The sequence below is a fragment of the Patella vulgata genome, chromosome 3, assembly GCF_932274485.2.
Source record: "Patella vulgata chromosome 3, xgPatVulg1.2, whole genome shotgun sequence".
Classification (NCBI taxonomy): domain Eukaryota; kingdom Metazoa; phylum Mollusca; class Gastropoda; family Patellidae; genus Patella; species Patella vulgata.
Genome location: NC_065881.2, coordinates 29,166,291 through 29,183,743, shown reverse-complemented (window position 1 = coordinate 29,183,743; position 17,453 = coordinate 29,166,291). Strand labels below are relative to the sequence as shown.

The 17,453-nt window shown below is 36.8% G+C and overlaps 1 long non-coding RNA gene across 1 annotated transcript; it reads right to left on the bottom strand.

The window, feature by feature from the left end:
• Positions 1-791: 791 nt before the first annotated feature.
• Positions 792-14,009, bottom strand: LOC130012133 (uncharacterized). The gene is made up of 4 exons (XR_008787431.1): positions 13,751-14,009; positions 13,241-13,293; positions 12,767-12,803; positions 792-966 (listed from the first exon to the last, which is right to left on the bottom strand). It is a non-coding gene; the product is annotated as an uncharacterized LOC130012133 (long non-coding RNA).
• Between the last annotated feature and the right edge of the window lie 3,444 nt (positions 14,010-17,453).

Here is a 17,453-nt window from a genome sequence, read left to right as displayed (position 1 = left end):
AGAACTCGGGAAAATTAGACTGGCTTTAAGTTGCTCAGATAATCAAACTACAACCATCAAGACTTAAAATTTGACAAAAAATTAGCAAACTTAGTTATAGGACCTCAAAGTTTTCAAATATATAGTGTAAACAAAAGGCCATTTTGTTTCTACAATACTTTCACTATAGATGTATGGTGTACCACTAGTGGCACAATGAACAGCAATATGAATGTGACTGTATTTAACATAGTGTGCTACATTGTGCAAATAGCCTTCATATTCCTGGGGGGGGGGGGGGGGCATGACTTGAAAGTTGAATACAGCTATACATGTATTACAATGCACGTTTGTCTGCTAAGGAAATGAATGTCAGGCCCTCCGTTCTGCACCACTGACAAATGGAAACCACGTCGGAAAATCCAGATGAACTTTCTCGCCCAATGCAGGGATCGAACACCCGACTTCCAGGCTAGCGAGCCAGCGTCTTAACCACCTAGCCACCGTGGCTCCCTGTCTGCTAAGGCTTATTACATGTATATAGTTATACCATATTGATGAATGTATTATGTGTGTTAGAGACAGAGAGATGGTTAATTTCCTCTGGATACAAACTATGTCATTTTAAGACTAACACATGGTTGAAATTTATTTCAATAATTCGCTAGCGCGTATGGGTCTTTAGCAGTGGGAGGACCCGGAGAAAATCCACGAGGTTGGACAGGCGACCCTACTGCCTGTCACATACAAGCGGAGAACTGAAACTACGCCACTTGACTCAATGACAGACCTTGTAATCAAATGTGCACGCGTTAATGTTTCGGCCACCCAATTTACTTAAAAAGCATTCATCTAATGTACAGGTATGTACATCAAATGGAATAATCCACATTAATTTGTTATACCCACTTGTTATTATATTATTGTCAACAAATCCTAAATCACATTTCAGTTCCTGGCATTCATTAGACAAGTATTCCTATATTTCTGAAAAAGAAATAATGTTAAGGTGTATTTTTCAATTCATTTTCTAAATCCAACACATACACAAATTCTATAATTAAACATCAATATACATGTATGGAAGGGTATCGCCTCCAATATTAAATGTTCTGCTGCAATGTCTTTTCCATTGATTATACACGTATGTAAAAAGTACAAAGTCCTAATACCGGTAATGAAGTCAAAATACTGTCATAGTGTGCAACAAACATATATTTCATTATATTTCAATTGTAATTATTTTGTTTACATGCTTCTGGTCATGGAATGACTACTTTTGCCTACAAAAGTTTTTTCTTCAGGACCGGAGGGTATTGTCATAGTGTGCAACAAACATATATTTGTTGTACACTAACAATTAATTAAAGACAAGCTTAAGCCATTAGCCTGCTTTGAAATTGATAATCCCTCCTGTCCAGTTAAACTTAGGTTGTTAACATGTCTTGGTCTGGGTTATTATCCTCTCCTTTAGAAACGGATTAAATACTTAAGAATGCACGCTAATCAAACCTATGGTACCGAAATTAGGATATAAATCAACAATCCTGCTACAACCAACAGCCTTACTATAATCAGGAACACTACAGGAAGCGAGACCACCAGTATCAACAGCTTTATCAGAACCAGCAACGAGCCCGAAGATCAAACCAGAATCAACCAACAGAAAGTTGTCGTAGTTATGATAAGGTTGGAGGGTGCTTTCCAAAATATAAATGTGATTATTTTAATTTTAAGTGTGAAAATTGCTTCAAAATAGGTCACCATACAAACGTGTGTAGGTTTCCTGGAAGACGCATCCCCAGCCCCCAAACAAATAAGACGCCTGGTTCAGCATTTTTGAACAGGCATAAGAAAAGCAAAATAGTGCAATTAATAGCCCCCCTAGAGCGCAATACCATATCTGTTAGTGTAAAAGGATTTAGAACAAGTGCATTATTGGACAGTGGTGCTAGTGTGTCATGCTGTACACTAAGCTATTTAGAGAAAAATGGAATTTCAATTCATCAACTGAATAAAAGAGAATTCAGCAATATTTTTGGCGTAGGCGGCGAAACCCACCCAGTATTAGGCACTAAAATAATTCCAGTACGAATAGGAAATGTTACCTTTGAGCAAAAGTTTCATGTGTTTAATAAACTGCACCAATCAATGATTTTAGGTATCGATTTCCTCACGGATAACAAAGCACAAATCAACATTAATAATCGCACAGTTTCACTAAAAGACGTCCTTTTCACGTTGCACTTATTGAATGTAATGCTGGCTTGGTCAGGTCACTAACGTCATGTAAACTGGCACCTAGACAGGAATATGATGTCCCCATAGTGTTATCAAGAGTATATGCAAACTCAGTATTACTGCTATGCACGTAAACCATATTGATCACACCAAGCAAACTGACAATAACTTTGTTTTAGCAGACTCAGATCTTTCCCAACAAGAAAAAGAGCAATTGAATTATTTTCTACAAACTCAAAGAAATGTGTTTGCTACATCTTGGGATGAATTGGGAGAAACGAACATGCATCAACACAGAATCGAAACTGAAAATGCTGCAGCAGTGAGAATCGCGTTTTACCGTCTGTCAATACAAGTTAAAGAAGAGAGTACTAAGCAAGTGAAAGAGATGCTACACAGCAACATCATCCAAGAAAGTGATTCTCAATGGCATTCCCCTTTAGTGATGGTTAGAAAAAGGATGGTACTTACAGATTTGCAGTGGATTACAGGAAATTAAACGCAATCACAAAGCCGATTTACTTTCCTATTCCCAGATTTGATGATGCCATCGACTCTGTGGGGCAGTCTCAAGCAAAAATGTTCTCAGTTTTGGACTGTGCCAGTGGATTTTGGCTAATTCCATTAGATCCAGAAACAAAGCACAAATCCGCATTCATCACACAAGAAGGTGTCTTTGAGTTCAATCGTCTACCATTTGGATTGAAAAACGCCCCAAAGACATTCCAGTCTACTATGTCTAAAGCACTTCGACAGATGAACTGGAAATATGGCCTGATATACATAGATGATATTATTATATTCTCCAAGAACTTTCAGGAACACCTGCACCATCTTAAAGAAGTCTTCGCGAAACTTCAGGAAGCAGGCCTTACGTTGAAACCCAGCAAGTGTCGTTTTGCAGCCAGAAAAGTTACCTATCTTGGACACATATTTAGCAAAGAAGGAATCCATGCAGATCCATCCAAAGTCGAAGCAGTAAATACATTTCCAGCACCAAACAAAGGTTCGTCAATTCTTAGGACTTGCTAATTACTATAGAAAATTTGTGTCAAACTATTCTAAATTAGCAGCTCCTTTAACTAAGTTTCTACAGAATGACACTAAGTTTGTTTGGTCAGATGAATGTCAAACGTCCTTTGATAGTCTCAAATGGGCATTAATCAATGCACCTATCTTGGCTTATCCTGATTTCAACAAGGAGTTCATCTTGACGACGGATGCAAGTGGAGAAGCCTTAGGTTATATACTTGGCCAGCTTAATGATAAAGGACAAGGGACAGTTATTTGTTATGGTGAAAGAGCTTTTCATGCTGCTGAAAAGAAATGGTCTATAACCGAGCAAGAGTGGCTTGCAGTTTTGGAAGGAATAAAAGCATACCGACCGTATTTGGCCCACAGTAAGTTCAAGGTTTATACAGACAATAAAGCGGTCGCCTTCCTTAAAACCTGCAAGCCCAGTGGAACTGGACGCTTGGCAAGATGGGCTGTGTTTTTACAAGGTTATGAACACAAATTTGTTCACAAGATTTGTAGATCGAACAAAAATGCAGATGCTCTGTCTAGAAGGCAGTATCCGCAGTCTTCCACACCAAATGACGCCGACGAAATTATAGCTTGCCTTAAATCAATAGAAGACATAAACAGTGGACTTACAGAAACCAAGGAACATCTTGAAGTCACGTTTTCTTACGGTAAGCACCTACTAGCTGCAGTACAACCCCAGGAAGAACGGGCGTTTCCAGATGTTAGTACTAGACAAAGGATTAGTCCCGAATTAAGTGTTCTCTTTAACTACATCGAAAAGGGTTATATTCCTGCCCAATATACCGACTAACAAATTACCGGGCTTGTTGGGCGTGCCAAGGAATATGACCTTTTGAATGGGACCCTGTACCACTTCTATCAGACCAAGCATAGAGGCAACAAGAAGAACAGGTGTACTATGACCACACAGTTGGCGATTCCAGAACCGGATCGATTATCACTGCTTGAGGCATATCATGACTCTAAATTAGGAGGATGTCACCTGAGACGGGATGCAACACGTCATTCAATTTTACCAAAGTACTTCTGGCCTGACATGTACCAAGACATTGAAAATTATATAAAAACATGTGATATGTGCCAGACCAAACCCAGCCATGCAAAGAACGCACCAATGGAACCTTTGAAAGAATTCATGTCGACATCCTTGGACCATAAGACAAATCTAAAAATGATGCTAAATATGTCTTGCTTGCAATTGACTCCTACATCAAATGGACCGAAGCCTTCCCAATGAAAACCCAAGAAGCTACCGAAGTTACGGTGCGCCAAGGGCAGTTCTTAGTGATAGAGGAAGGCAGTTTACCTCCAAGTTGGTCAATGGATTATTTGAGATATACGACATTAAACATAATGCCACATCAGCATATCACCCACAAACTAACGGTGTGTGTGAAAGAAGAAATAAAGACATCGCGCAGATTTTACGTACGTATGCAAATGCCGCTCAGGACAACTGGGATGAAATACTGCCGTTCGTGATGATGGCTTTACGAAGCACACCTTGTCAATCGACAGGCTGGAGCATCTTAAAGCCACCAAAGCCATGGGAACAGAAAACATGACAATGGCACAACAGCAATCAAAGGAGTATTATGACAAAAATACTGCACCACCCAAATTAGCTGAATGTGATACGGTCCTTTTACACAACAAAGCTGCACGCAAAGCTATTGAAAAAGTACCAAGGACCATATGCAATTGACAAATTAGGACCTAATAACACCTACCAACTTCGGGACTGTGAGACGTTTAAGGTGAAGAAAGGATTAGTGAATCACAACAGGCTTAAGGAGTATCACTTGGGCCAACCCAGAAATAACGAGGTCACTCCTGCTTCTAGTATCGCAACTAATCCATAATCTCAACCAACCGAACCACACCTCGAGTACAAAAATTAAATTCTTAAACGAAGGCCAATGAATGGACAGGTGGAATATCTTGTAAAGCGGTCCAAATCACCGTCTTCGTGGGAGTCAGCTGAAAATGTCTGTCCGGATAGAAGGACGCTCTTCGGCGAGAACTATAGGAATGACGGTCGAAAGAAAAAGAAGAAAAAGCGAAAGTTTTTCCACAACTAACACTTTAGCCGCCCCTGTTAACCAATATTCACAGTATTTCACGCAAGTAATCTTACTAAATTTGTCTAATTTCGATTAGCACCAAGCACTATGCTAATATCAATACTGCGCAGTCGCACAGTGTTTGTTACAGAGCCACTACTCTTCCTTGTTCGTTAAGGTAGCATTTCATAAGTAAACATATTTTTAAAGGTTTATTGCATCAATCACGCAACTTTAGCTGTACTTGTTCTTGTGTCATTTATTATATCATCAGGGTATTGATATTCCTGAATTGAGTTACAGTCACAATTGTTGTTGTAAAGAATCCTGCCCCCCCCCCCCCCCAATTAGATCTGCCACCTTGCCTATGCTTCATTGTAAATCCCCTGTGGAATCGGGGCACGACTTGATCCACTGCTTCTCTAATTGCAGGTCGTAAAAGGCGACCAAAATTAGGGCAATGAAAAGATCCATATTTTATTTTTTAATAATTTAACTAAATATATATATTTCTTTATTTAAACAGTAGATTGGTTTAGCGCGGAGTAGCTAACCATACTAATCCATCATACTTATACTTATGTTGTCTTGGTGACGATCAGATCAAAATAATTGTATCAAAATTTTAATTGAAATAAACATATATGGATCTTCATCTTTGTTACATAAATATAAAATAATAAAAGAAAATGACAAGTTCATCCATTTTTTTTTCTTAAACTCGAATACGTAAGTACCGTCTTTTTGAAATACAAGAGTATTATAATAAATATATTTAATATTTAAAATAAGACTAACTAAAGTCTTAATAATTCCTAAAGTTGCGTATTGTTATAGTATTCTCCATAGAGAAATGAAAATTAATATTAAATAATAATATGGCATAATTAAAATGTCAGAACAGTCATATTCCATATAAGTTACAGTGTTCCCCTTTCACAGCCAAGCGAGTTTTAAGCGTCTCTTCACAACAATGTACAATGACTATTTTAATTATGAGTTCCTGCATATGACTCGTGAATAATATTTCATCTGTATGCGTATGATTACTATGCTCCCCAACCCCATTTTTTTTTTAATCAGGTATTTTTAGTTAAAAATTTCATTATATTTCAATTGTAATTATTTTGTTTACATGCTTCTGGTCATGGAATGACTACTTCTGCCTACAAAAGTTTTTTCTTCAGGACCGGAGGGTATTGTCATAGTGTGCAACAAACATATATTTGTTGTACACTTACAATTAATTAAAGTCAAGCTTAAGCCATTAGCCTGCTTTGAAATTGATAATCCCTCCTGTCCAGTTAAACTTAGGTTGTTAACATGTCTTGGTCTGGGTTATAATCCTCTCCATTAGAAACGGATTAAATACTTTAGAATGCACGCTAATCAAACCTATGGTACCGAAATTAGGATATAAATCAACAATCCTGCTACAACCAACAGCCTTACTATAATCAGGAACACGCTAATCAAACTTTATGGTAACCGAAACTAGGATATAAACCCAGAAACTCAAGAAGCATAATCATTATAATCTCTTGAAGACATTATTAACAACCTCTTATTATTATTAGGTAAGTCATTCTATGTTCAATATATTTCATTTTCATTAATATACGTCAGCTATAGTACGCTGATTATATCTTTCATGTAAATTTATATTGTTAGCATATGTCCAGCTAAATATTATGCTGATTTAATGTTTAGATATTTCAAATATATTTTGTTTTTAATAGTATAATGTTTAAACTAGATACTCGTAAAAAGCAGTGTTAGGATAATTGATACAATAGCCGTATGCTAATTATCATCAATAATTATACCGTTGTACGAAGTATTAAAGACCGTTCAAATTCGATAAAATAATCTTTCGTGTTCATATCGAATGTGGGAAACAAATGACTTACGAGTTCACGTTCAGATCTCTAGTAATATGGTTACGTCATAACCATCATTAATAATGAGAATTCATCTCAAACTTTTTAATTATCACGCATCAGCGTTCAACAATTATTATATTCATAATTATTTTAATACTGACCTATGACGTCATATTTATATTTATTGTGTAATTCAATTATTTCATAACTGCATAACTATTATTTCCATAATTGCATATTCACTATTTATTATACTATTCAAAAAAAGTAGGGGATATTTGATTTTTAAGTGTTGTTAAAGTCACCTAATGAAACTGACGAAGAAACAAATGACAAAATGAAATGAAGTTCACATTCATCGATTTATTCTAAATGATCGTTAGACTAAGTAAGGCACAGACTGACCGTTATAAGGGTAAAATGATACCCGGGGTCAAACAGCAAAGTTACCACAGCATCACAACCAAGTCAGTAACGGGTAAATCCTCCTCTGTTTGCCAAACAAGCATTGATCCGACGTGGCATACTCCTAATGAGACGTCTAAGGTCATTTTGGTCCAGATTGTCCCATTCCTGTTGCAACGCAGCAGCAAGTTCTTGGACATTGGCAGGACGTTGTTGACGTTAACGTAACCTCTGTCCAAGCATGTCCCAGACATGCTCGATGGGGGAGAGGTCGGGACTCAGTGCTGGCCAAGGTAATGTGGTGATGTTCTGTTGTTGGAGGTAACCTGTAACGATCCTGGCCCTGTGACATCTTGCGTTGTCATCCTGGAAGATGAAACGGCGGCCATGACGTCGTGCGAACGGCACAACATGGACTGCCAAGATGTTGTCCCGGTAGTACTGGCCTGTAACACGCCCTGCAACAACATGTAAAGCCGTTCTTCCAGCAACAGTGATGCCTCCCCACACCATAACAGAACCACCCCCAAATCGATCATGTCTGATGACGTTAACGTCTTGGAAGCGCTCGTTTCGACGACGCCACACCCTCCTACGTCTGTCCAAAAAATCAACAGTGAACCTTGACTCATCTGAAAACATCACATTGCTCCAGTGTCGATTATCCCAGTGTTGACGATCCCTACACCAACGACGTCTTGCCTGAATGTGATGATCTCTCAAACAAGGGATCACGCGAGGACGTCGGGCGCGAAGGTGACCCCCATGCAGTCGATTCCGAATCGTCTGGCCACACACTCTCACACCAGTGTCTGTTTGAAGACGAGCGCTGATCTGATTTGCTGTGATGACACGATTTCTCAAGGCCAAGGTACGGATAAATCGATCCTGGGCTTGAGTTGTCGCCCTTGGTCGACCTGAGCGTGGTCTGTCCTGTACAGATTGTGTATCACGGTATCTGGACCATAGCCTGCTTATGACAGACTGAGAAACATTCATCGTCCGCGCCACAACCGCCTGTGTTGTGCCGATCTGTAGCATGCCAAGGGCACGTAACCTTTCATTTTGGGTAAGCCGACGCATATCAAAATTTGTTTTCTGGTCACTAAAACAATTAAACTGATGTTTCCACCCTGGAATTCAATGCCACAATGACTGTAACATTCAAAGTTAGAGTCGTGCAAATCTTGGGTTGGACCCCCATGATGATCCCAAGCATCACCTGCATTCCATGCGGTAGCTATTGGTGCGTTTGGGCGTCACATGTAACTGGAAATGTTTCTTCTGTTAGGTTCTATAGTGACTTTTTTCGTAGTCATTTGCATATTTTAGTATTATGCCCCCAAAATCAAATATCCCCTACTTTTTTTGAATAGTATATATTTACATAATTGTTAATTGCATATTTACAATTTCATTACTGCAATTAATATATTGTATCATGATCATTATTACCATTATTATCTCTTGAAGACATTAAAGACATTATGCGTTAACAACCTCTTCTTATTATTAGGTAACATTGTGAGAACTAGTGACAAATAACCCAAGGGTTGCGTCACATCGCCCAAGACAGAATAAGGGCACGTTCTCAATACCTCTAAGGCAAGAGTTAAATGTAAAACGTCAAATGTTAAGTGACAAATGTTTTGTGGGAAAATGCTTTTTTGACGTGTCTACATTTTACATTTTTCTCATTACATTTTACATTTGCGCTTTGCCACATCTCATTTATCCTTCACGCTTTCTACAGCATCAACATTCATAGCAAATGTAGGCTATCACGTGACTTATTAAAATATACGGAAATCTGGCACACTATAAGCCAGAACAAGGATATTCACGACAGTATAACAGGAAATCAGCTTAGCACACAACAAGAAATTTACTTACCTTGAAACTTTGGATGTACATTACCATGATTAAGGGCAGGGGGGTGCGGGCTGTGCAATGTCCAAATACGAAATCCCAGCTACCATGTTACATATTATTGAAAAGCACGTTCATTTCTATTTGTAAATATGCAAATAGTTCTCTAGTACAATCGTATTTTCATAATTCAAATCCAATAAATATCACAGACTAACGATGCCATCGAGAGTAGATTATGGTCTAGTGGATTAGTTAATTTGACTAATTACTAATTTAGATAATATTTAACGCCTAAAGAAAGACCTGCAATAAACAGATTTAGCTTTTGCATAATGCATGTTTAAGTGACTGCATGTGGGGTGGGAGGGGGTATTCAGTGTAAGAATACGAGTCTTGAAATCAGCTTAGCACACAACAAGAAATTTACTTACCTTGAAACTTTGGATGTACATTACCATGATTAAGGGCAGGGGGGTGGGGGCTGTGCAATGTCCAAATACGAAATCCCAGCTACCATGTTACATATTATTGAAAAGCACGTTCATTTCTATTTGTAAATATGCAAATAGTTCTCTAGTACAATCGTATTTTCATAATTCAAATCCAATAAATATCACAGACTAACGATGCCATCGAGAGTTGATTATGGTCTAGTGGATTAGTTAATTTGACTAATTACTAATTTAGATAATATTTAACGCCTAAAGAAAGACCTGCAATAAACAGATTTAGCTTTTGCATAATGCATGTTTAAGTGACTCCATGTGGGGTTTGAGGGGGTATTCAGTGTAAGAATACGAGTCTTGATAAAAAAAAAAAATCCAAAATGTTTCCTATAATTGCTCTTTTCAAATATGTGAATATTTTTCTGGCACATTCATACTCCCTGAAAAACGACCAAAGTTGAATGGAACTAAAATCTGTTGCCATGAGTGCGGGAGTGCAGGGGGGGGGGGGGGGGTATTCAAGGTTAAAATACGGGTCTTAATCCGAAATTCTCCATACCAAGTTACCTATCACTAAAAGCACGTCCAGTGCTGCTTAATAAAATGTAAATAATTTATTGGCACATTCAGATTAGCATACCTTGAAACACATCGAGTGGTAGGAAACACCATTAAAGTAAAAAAAAATACTGGTTTAATTCCAGATACCATGTTACGTATCATTGATTGCTCTTTTTAAATATGCAAATAATTTTTTGGAACATTCATATTAATTTGCATAACTTTACAAATTAAGATTAAAGTTGAAGTGAAGGAAGGATAGGGTGTGTGTGTGTGTGTGTGGGGGGGGGGGGGGCTAAACTAAACTAAACTAAAGATACGGGGCTTAATCAAAGATTCTCTATGTGTATACTAAAAAAATGTATAGTCATTCCTCTCTTTAAATATATTATTTATTTGTTGGGCACAATGCTTATATATTGTTGGTTTTTTTAATGGAACAAAGTTAATTAGGCTGTACTCAACTCTGTTTATTTTCTAACGGGTATTAAATTAATACGAAATTCCAGTTATTGTGTTATAAATTACTGGAAAGTATGTTTCTTTGGCTCCTTGAATCTATCAATTATTTCCTGGCATATTACGCACGGTGTGCCAGCTTGATTTACTATTATCGTGCGGTGAACATCCTATAGTGTGCCTGGTTTCCGTATACATGTATTAATAAGTCACGTGATATCCCACATTTGCATATGAAAGTTGATGCTGTGCGAAATATGTTATGTAGAAAGCGTGGAGGATAAATGAGATGTGGCAGAGCGCAAATGTAAAATATAATAAGAGAAATGTAAAATGTAGACACGTCAAAAAAGCATTTTCCCACAAAACATTTGTCATTTGACACTTAACATTTGACGTTTTACATTTAAAGGACAATATTGGTGCCAGTCATTATCACATATGTGATAGAACTGGTTAAACACGTTCCAAATATTATTTTATCACAGCGATCATTGCTACGATAGAGGCGTAATCAATGCTGTAACAATCGGAAATGACGAACGCAAAAGGAAAACACGAGTTATCCCTCTATATAACTGACTGAAGTGACGAGTGATAATAGATACATGGGCGAATTTCTGCTCACTAATAATTCCTTCGAAGACCAAATGCTGTTACATGAGACTGTAAGAATATATCCGACAATTCAAAAAAGTAATTGAATGTCATTAGATAAGAGAACACGAATAAAATAGAAACAGTCCGTACATTCACGCGTGTTTATTCATTCTATCTTTATAAAAACATGGTAATGCACGGGCTTTTTCTATTTTTCTTTCATGTTCTCTTATCTAGTGACAGTTAATTTTTTTTATGAATTGTCAGATATCCTTTCACAGTCTCACACAACATCTTTTGGTCTTCGAAGGAATTACTAGTGGGCAGAAATTCGCCCATGTACCTGTTATCACCCGTCACTTCAATCAGTTATATAGAGGGATAACTCGTGTTTTCCTTTTGCGTTCGCCACTTCCGATTGTTGAAACATTGATTCCACATCTATCGTAGCAATGATCTCTGTGATAAAATAATATTTGGAACGTGTTTAACCAGTTCTTTCACATATATGATAATGACTGGCACCAATATTGTCCTTTAACTCTTGCCTTAGAGGTATTTTGACTTTATCATTACCGGTATTGGGACTTTGTACATTGTACTTTTTACAAATAATCAATGGAAAAGACATTGTAGCAGAGCATTTAATATTGGCAGCGATACCTTTACATATACATGTACATGTGTAAAGCATTCAGCATTATTTGCAAACTTCCAATGGGAAGTGATATCAGATGTTGTAGTTAATTAGATGCTGACATACATGAATCACATCCATTCACAGATGTACTATATACGTGTCTTCTAGAAGGCTTGGTACTATGTAGATTTGTAAACTTGTCAACATGGTTTGTGTAATAGTGATATTTTGGACATATCTGCCAATGCACAACACTCATCACTTTGCAAAAGTGTAACTTTACTATCTAGATAGGGAATGTTTTGGCATGGATGTGATGGTTGCTTTAGGTATGCTAGATTTAAAAAAGACAGCTACCATTGTAGATACATTAACCATCAGTTTGGAGGATTTTAAATCCACACATATATTATTTTGAATAGGAATGTTTGTTTTTGAGGGGGAGGGGGTGTTCATATAATTTGACAATAAGTACCATTTTAAAGTTATTTTTATCATAAATGCCACATAACTTGTAAAACTGCTTTAAATTCCAAAGAAATCATAGTTTTACTTGCATATCTGACTTACACAAGTCTCTAACTCGATATCATCCAAAGTCTTCGACCTTGAAAATACAAATTATTTGTCAGTTTAAATCAACATTGATGTGATCTTACCGTGAAAAGATGAGCTTCTGATATCCGATATTTAAGACAAAAAAATTTGTTTACCATTGGTACACGAATCGTGTACGATGATGCATGCGTTTCAGCGCCATTTGTAACAAGGGGCTCGAAGAACGAGGCTAGACATATTCCACAAGTCATTTAAAGCGGTGAAGCCATATTCTTATCCGGAGAGCATGCACAATAAATATTATCGTTGTAGACTGGAATAACCAGACGCTAGAGATTGTCATTCAATTGAGACTTCTGGCATATTTCGTCGAACAGAACTGATTTGGAATTTGATTAAATCAGTTTATATACATTCATATTACATTATTATATGCGTTGCTACCCATTTGTGTCAATTTCTAGGTCTCAAATATTGGCAATTTACCTCCTTTAAAGCAACACATCAACCATACTCTGCGTAGATTATCTTGTCCAATTCTGTAAAATAAGAATAACAATGAAAAGTTTATATGAAACAATCTTAAATAAAAGACACATAATTATAATAATATAATTATTATATAATAATTTTAAACATGAAAAACCCAACAAACCATGTCTTAAATAAAGTAAGACACAAAAAATAATTTAATAAAATAGGCTCAAACTTGATAATTTTACCTTATACAAAACCCACAAAATGTAGCAATAGAAGAAATTGAAAATACCCAACAATTAATTTTCAAGTTGATAATAATGTAAAGGTTTAATTTCAAAAAGCCCAGTAAATGGTTACGCAAATAAACTGAAGACTGGCGTCTTTGGCACGTGCTAGCTGTGGCGTTCCGTAGTCCCAAACAAAATACAAGATAAGCCATTAAAAACCTTTCTTTTTTCTTCCAAGTGGATACCACCACAATATAAGTTGCAATGCAAGAATGTGGTGTGTACTTACCAATACGAATTTGAAATCACCTGACGACGAAACCACTTTTTTGACACTTCGTCCCATCTTTCTAAAAAAGACCCACATCTCCAGAGATCGGCTATCCGATCACAAACGACATCGATGCTACATGATGCAAAGGTAACTTTCAAATTTTCTCCTTACAAATCATTTCTCTAAAAATATTCACAAAATAAAGTTTTTGCCAAATTTCTTAATTGTTGACTTTTGGAGGACGAATGACACCTTCTGGAAGTTCTGCAGCGAATGGCAATAGTCCGGCACAGTCAGTTTAAATTCCATAATTTACACTTCACCAACAAATTGTAATACATGTACATGCAACATACTCTTACTGATATGTGTCAAACAGTATGCCACATAATATGACACATATTAAAGCAAATTATAAGCTTGAGCCAAAACACTCACTGAACGCGGAGTAATGCCTGTAAAGGGTGAAGGTCATTTGCGCTTTCTTCGGAAGTACGGATTGTATTTAATGGGTGATCAGAAAGAAAATGCAACGGTTAGGGCTTTTAAAAATATATACATGTAGGTATGTAAATAATTGATTTCCCATGATTTGTATTCTGTCGGGAGGTTCGATCAACCTGGCGATTTTTCGTTCTTCAGTGATTTATCAACAGAGAATCGGTGGAGACGAAATAACAAAATGTCTAAAGCACATGAGAGTATGTACCTAAGGTAATGAAATACGTATTACATTAATAGAGAGAGGTTAATTGGTAAAGTTGTACACACCATGGAACAATAGTTGAGTGTGATAAGTAACGTCAGAAAGTTGAAATAATTCTTGTAGGTGTAACCGCGTTTGTTGGACATTTTGCAATATTTTCACCATAAATTTACGCCTTAGTGATCACAAGATCTTTTCATCTTTTCAGGTGTTGTGTCAAAATGGTGTCACTTTACCCTGCCCTTAACTCCATTTGAAATTCACAGCAAATATGGAATTTTCCTATGACGGTACATAACAATAGATCGCCCTCATTTCTCAGCCAATCAACGCTGGGAATCTTATTAACATGTACGGTTCCATTCATACTACGGGCGTAGTAACTGTTGTTAAATTTTGGCGCGAAAATTGCATGGGATTCATGGACATGAATATCAAATACACGTGGTAATACGTGAAGTTCCTGATGCTGTTTGGTGAATGATTAAACTGTCAATGTAATTGTAAATTGCCTTTCTATGCGCCCACAATTTCTTGTGGACAAAGCAGGGGACTATTGAAATGGGTTCGTCTGTCCATCTGCCTGTCCGTCACACATTTGGGGACAAAATAACTCTCCTTCTATTTGAGCTAAAATGTTCAAACTTGGTGTAGGTTTCAATACCTTGATGGAGTTCGAAGATGAGCATTTTCTGCCCAGGGTAAGCAGAGATAAGCAATTTGATTGGTTGATGCTTTGGGATACGATAACTTAGTTCTTATTAGTGAAAGTGATGAAATTTGGTGTATAGTTTTATTACATCAATACCTTGACTAAGTTCGATAATGAGCATTTACTGCTGAGGGTAAGCAGAGCGACGAGCAATTTGATAGGTCGAGACTTTGGAACACAATAACTCTCATTCTAATTGACCTAGAATGTTCACACTTGACGTAGGTGTTTATTAGATGCATGCCTTGATGGAATTCTGCTTGATGAGAATTTTCTGCTTAGGGTAAGCAGAGATAAGCAATTTGATTGGTTGGTGCTTTGGGACATAACTTTAGTTCTAATTTATTGAAAGTGAGGACACTTGGTGTATAGTTTTATTACATCAATATTTTGATTAAGTTCGATAATGAACACTTTTTGCTCAGAGTAAGCATTGGGATAAGCAATTGGATTGGCCGAGACTTTGGAACTCTCCTTCTAATTGAGGTAGAATGTTCAAACTTGGTGTAGGCGTTCATTAGGTGAATGGCTTGATCTAGTTCAATGATAAACATTGTCTGCTTACGGTGAGCAGAGATAAGCAATCCGATTGGTTGATGCTTTGGGGCACGATAACTTTCGTTATAATTAAGTGAGAGTGATGAAACTCCGATTATAAATTCATTATATCATTACCTTGACTAGGTTCGATGATGAGAATTTTTCTGCTTAGGCTAAGGACAGATAAGCAATTTGATGGTCAAGACTTTGGAACATAACAACTCTGCTTTTAACTGAGGTGAATGTTTAAACTTGATGTAGATGTTCATTAGGTGGATGTCTTGACTGAGTTCAATGATTAACATTTCGAGCTAAAGCTAAGCAGAGCTAGGCAATTTCACTGGTCAATGCTTTAGGACAAGATAACTTTGATTCTATCTGATAGAGAGTAATGAAAGTTAGTGTATAGTTGATAATCGGTTTGATTGCTTGATACTTTTGAAAAAAATAAATGTACGATAAATTATAATGTGTCATCTATTTATTTTGGGATTTCGGCGGGGGACATCAGCCTCACTGTTGGCTTGTTTATCCGATTTTAAAACACGTTTAAATGTTTCACCGTTACACCCTAATGACGGTTGAGTTGGAAAATCTCAAGAAGTCACAATTTTTATCCGATTTTGATGAAATTTTAAATATATCTTTATATCCCAAATATCTCTATCCATTTCGATATTCGCTCATTTCAGGCCATAACTTCCTTGATTATGGCTTCCTTGATTATTCAAGATGGCGACTGGCGAAAGCTGTTCTAAAATATGCTCCAGATAAATCTACCTTAACACGTGTAAACATGTCAACATTGAATGAAATTATTTAAACAAGAGTGACTATGGATATCTGATTGGGATATAATTATCACTGTGAAGGACGTTTATATGGTAAATATTTAGATATTCTCTATCAAACCTATTTTCCTTATGATCAGACGGTTGTCTAAACAGTGAATACGAACTCACTCTGACAAAGACGAGGTCCACAGGCTTTAAAATACTACAGTCGTCACATATAAATTGAAATGGATGTTGAAGATTCAGACAGTATAATAAACTCTTTTATAGATGAAGAATCGCTAAATGAGATCGTAGAAAGAGCTGTTAAATCGGCTGTCAAAGATATGAAAGATGGACTTGTTAAATTGATCAGTGACCGTCTAAATTCCATCACCGATAGGGTAACTGAAGTTGAACTTACGCAAAATAACATCGGACACGATGTCGATAGTTTCCATGAGAGGTTTGAATTAATTGAAAAGTCACTAAAGCAAAAGAACGAAGAATTGTCGTCCCTGAAAAACAAGATGAATAATCTCGAGTATTTGGGGTTAGTGAAAACAATGGTGAAAATTGTATTGAACTTGTAAGAAATATAATGAAAGAAAAACTTTGCATAGACAAGCAGTTGGAAATTGATGTAGCCCACAGAGTAGGAGTGGATCCGAACATTACAGATACAACTAGAAAGCACCCAAATGCAATTATTGTTCATTTTGTTAGAAGAGATGAGTGACTGTTAGTGATTTCAAACAGAAAGAAACTTAAGCATTCAGGCGTGTCTATCTCGGAAGACATGACGTTCACAAATGTTAGACTTTTAGACAAAATTCAAAAACACCCATCCGTTAAAAGCGCATGGTTTTCAAACGGCAAAGTGAGGGCCGAGGGTCACACTGGCAACAAATGCAGAATTGAACTCTTTCCAGAACTTGACCTTCAGCTAGCTAAATTATAAAACCCCATCTTTATTGTATTTAAAAA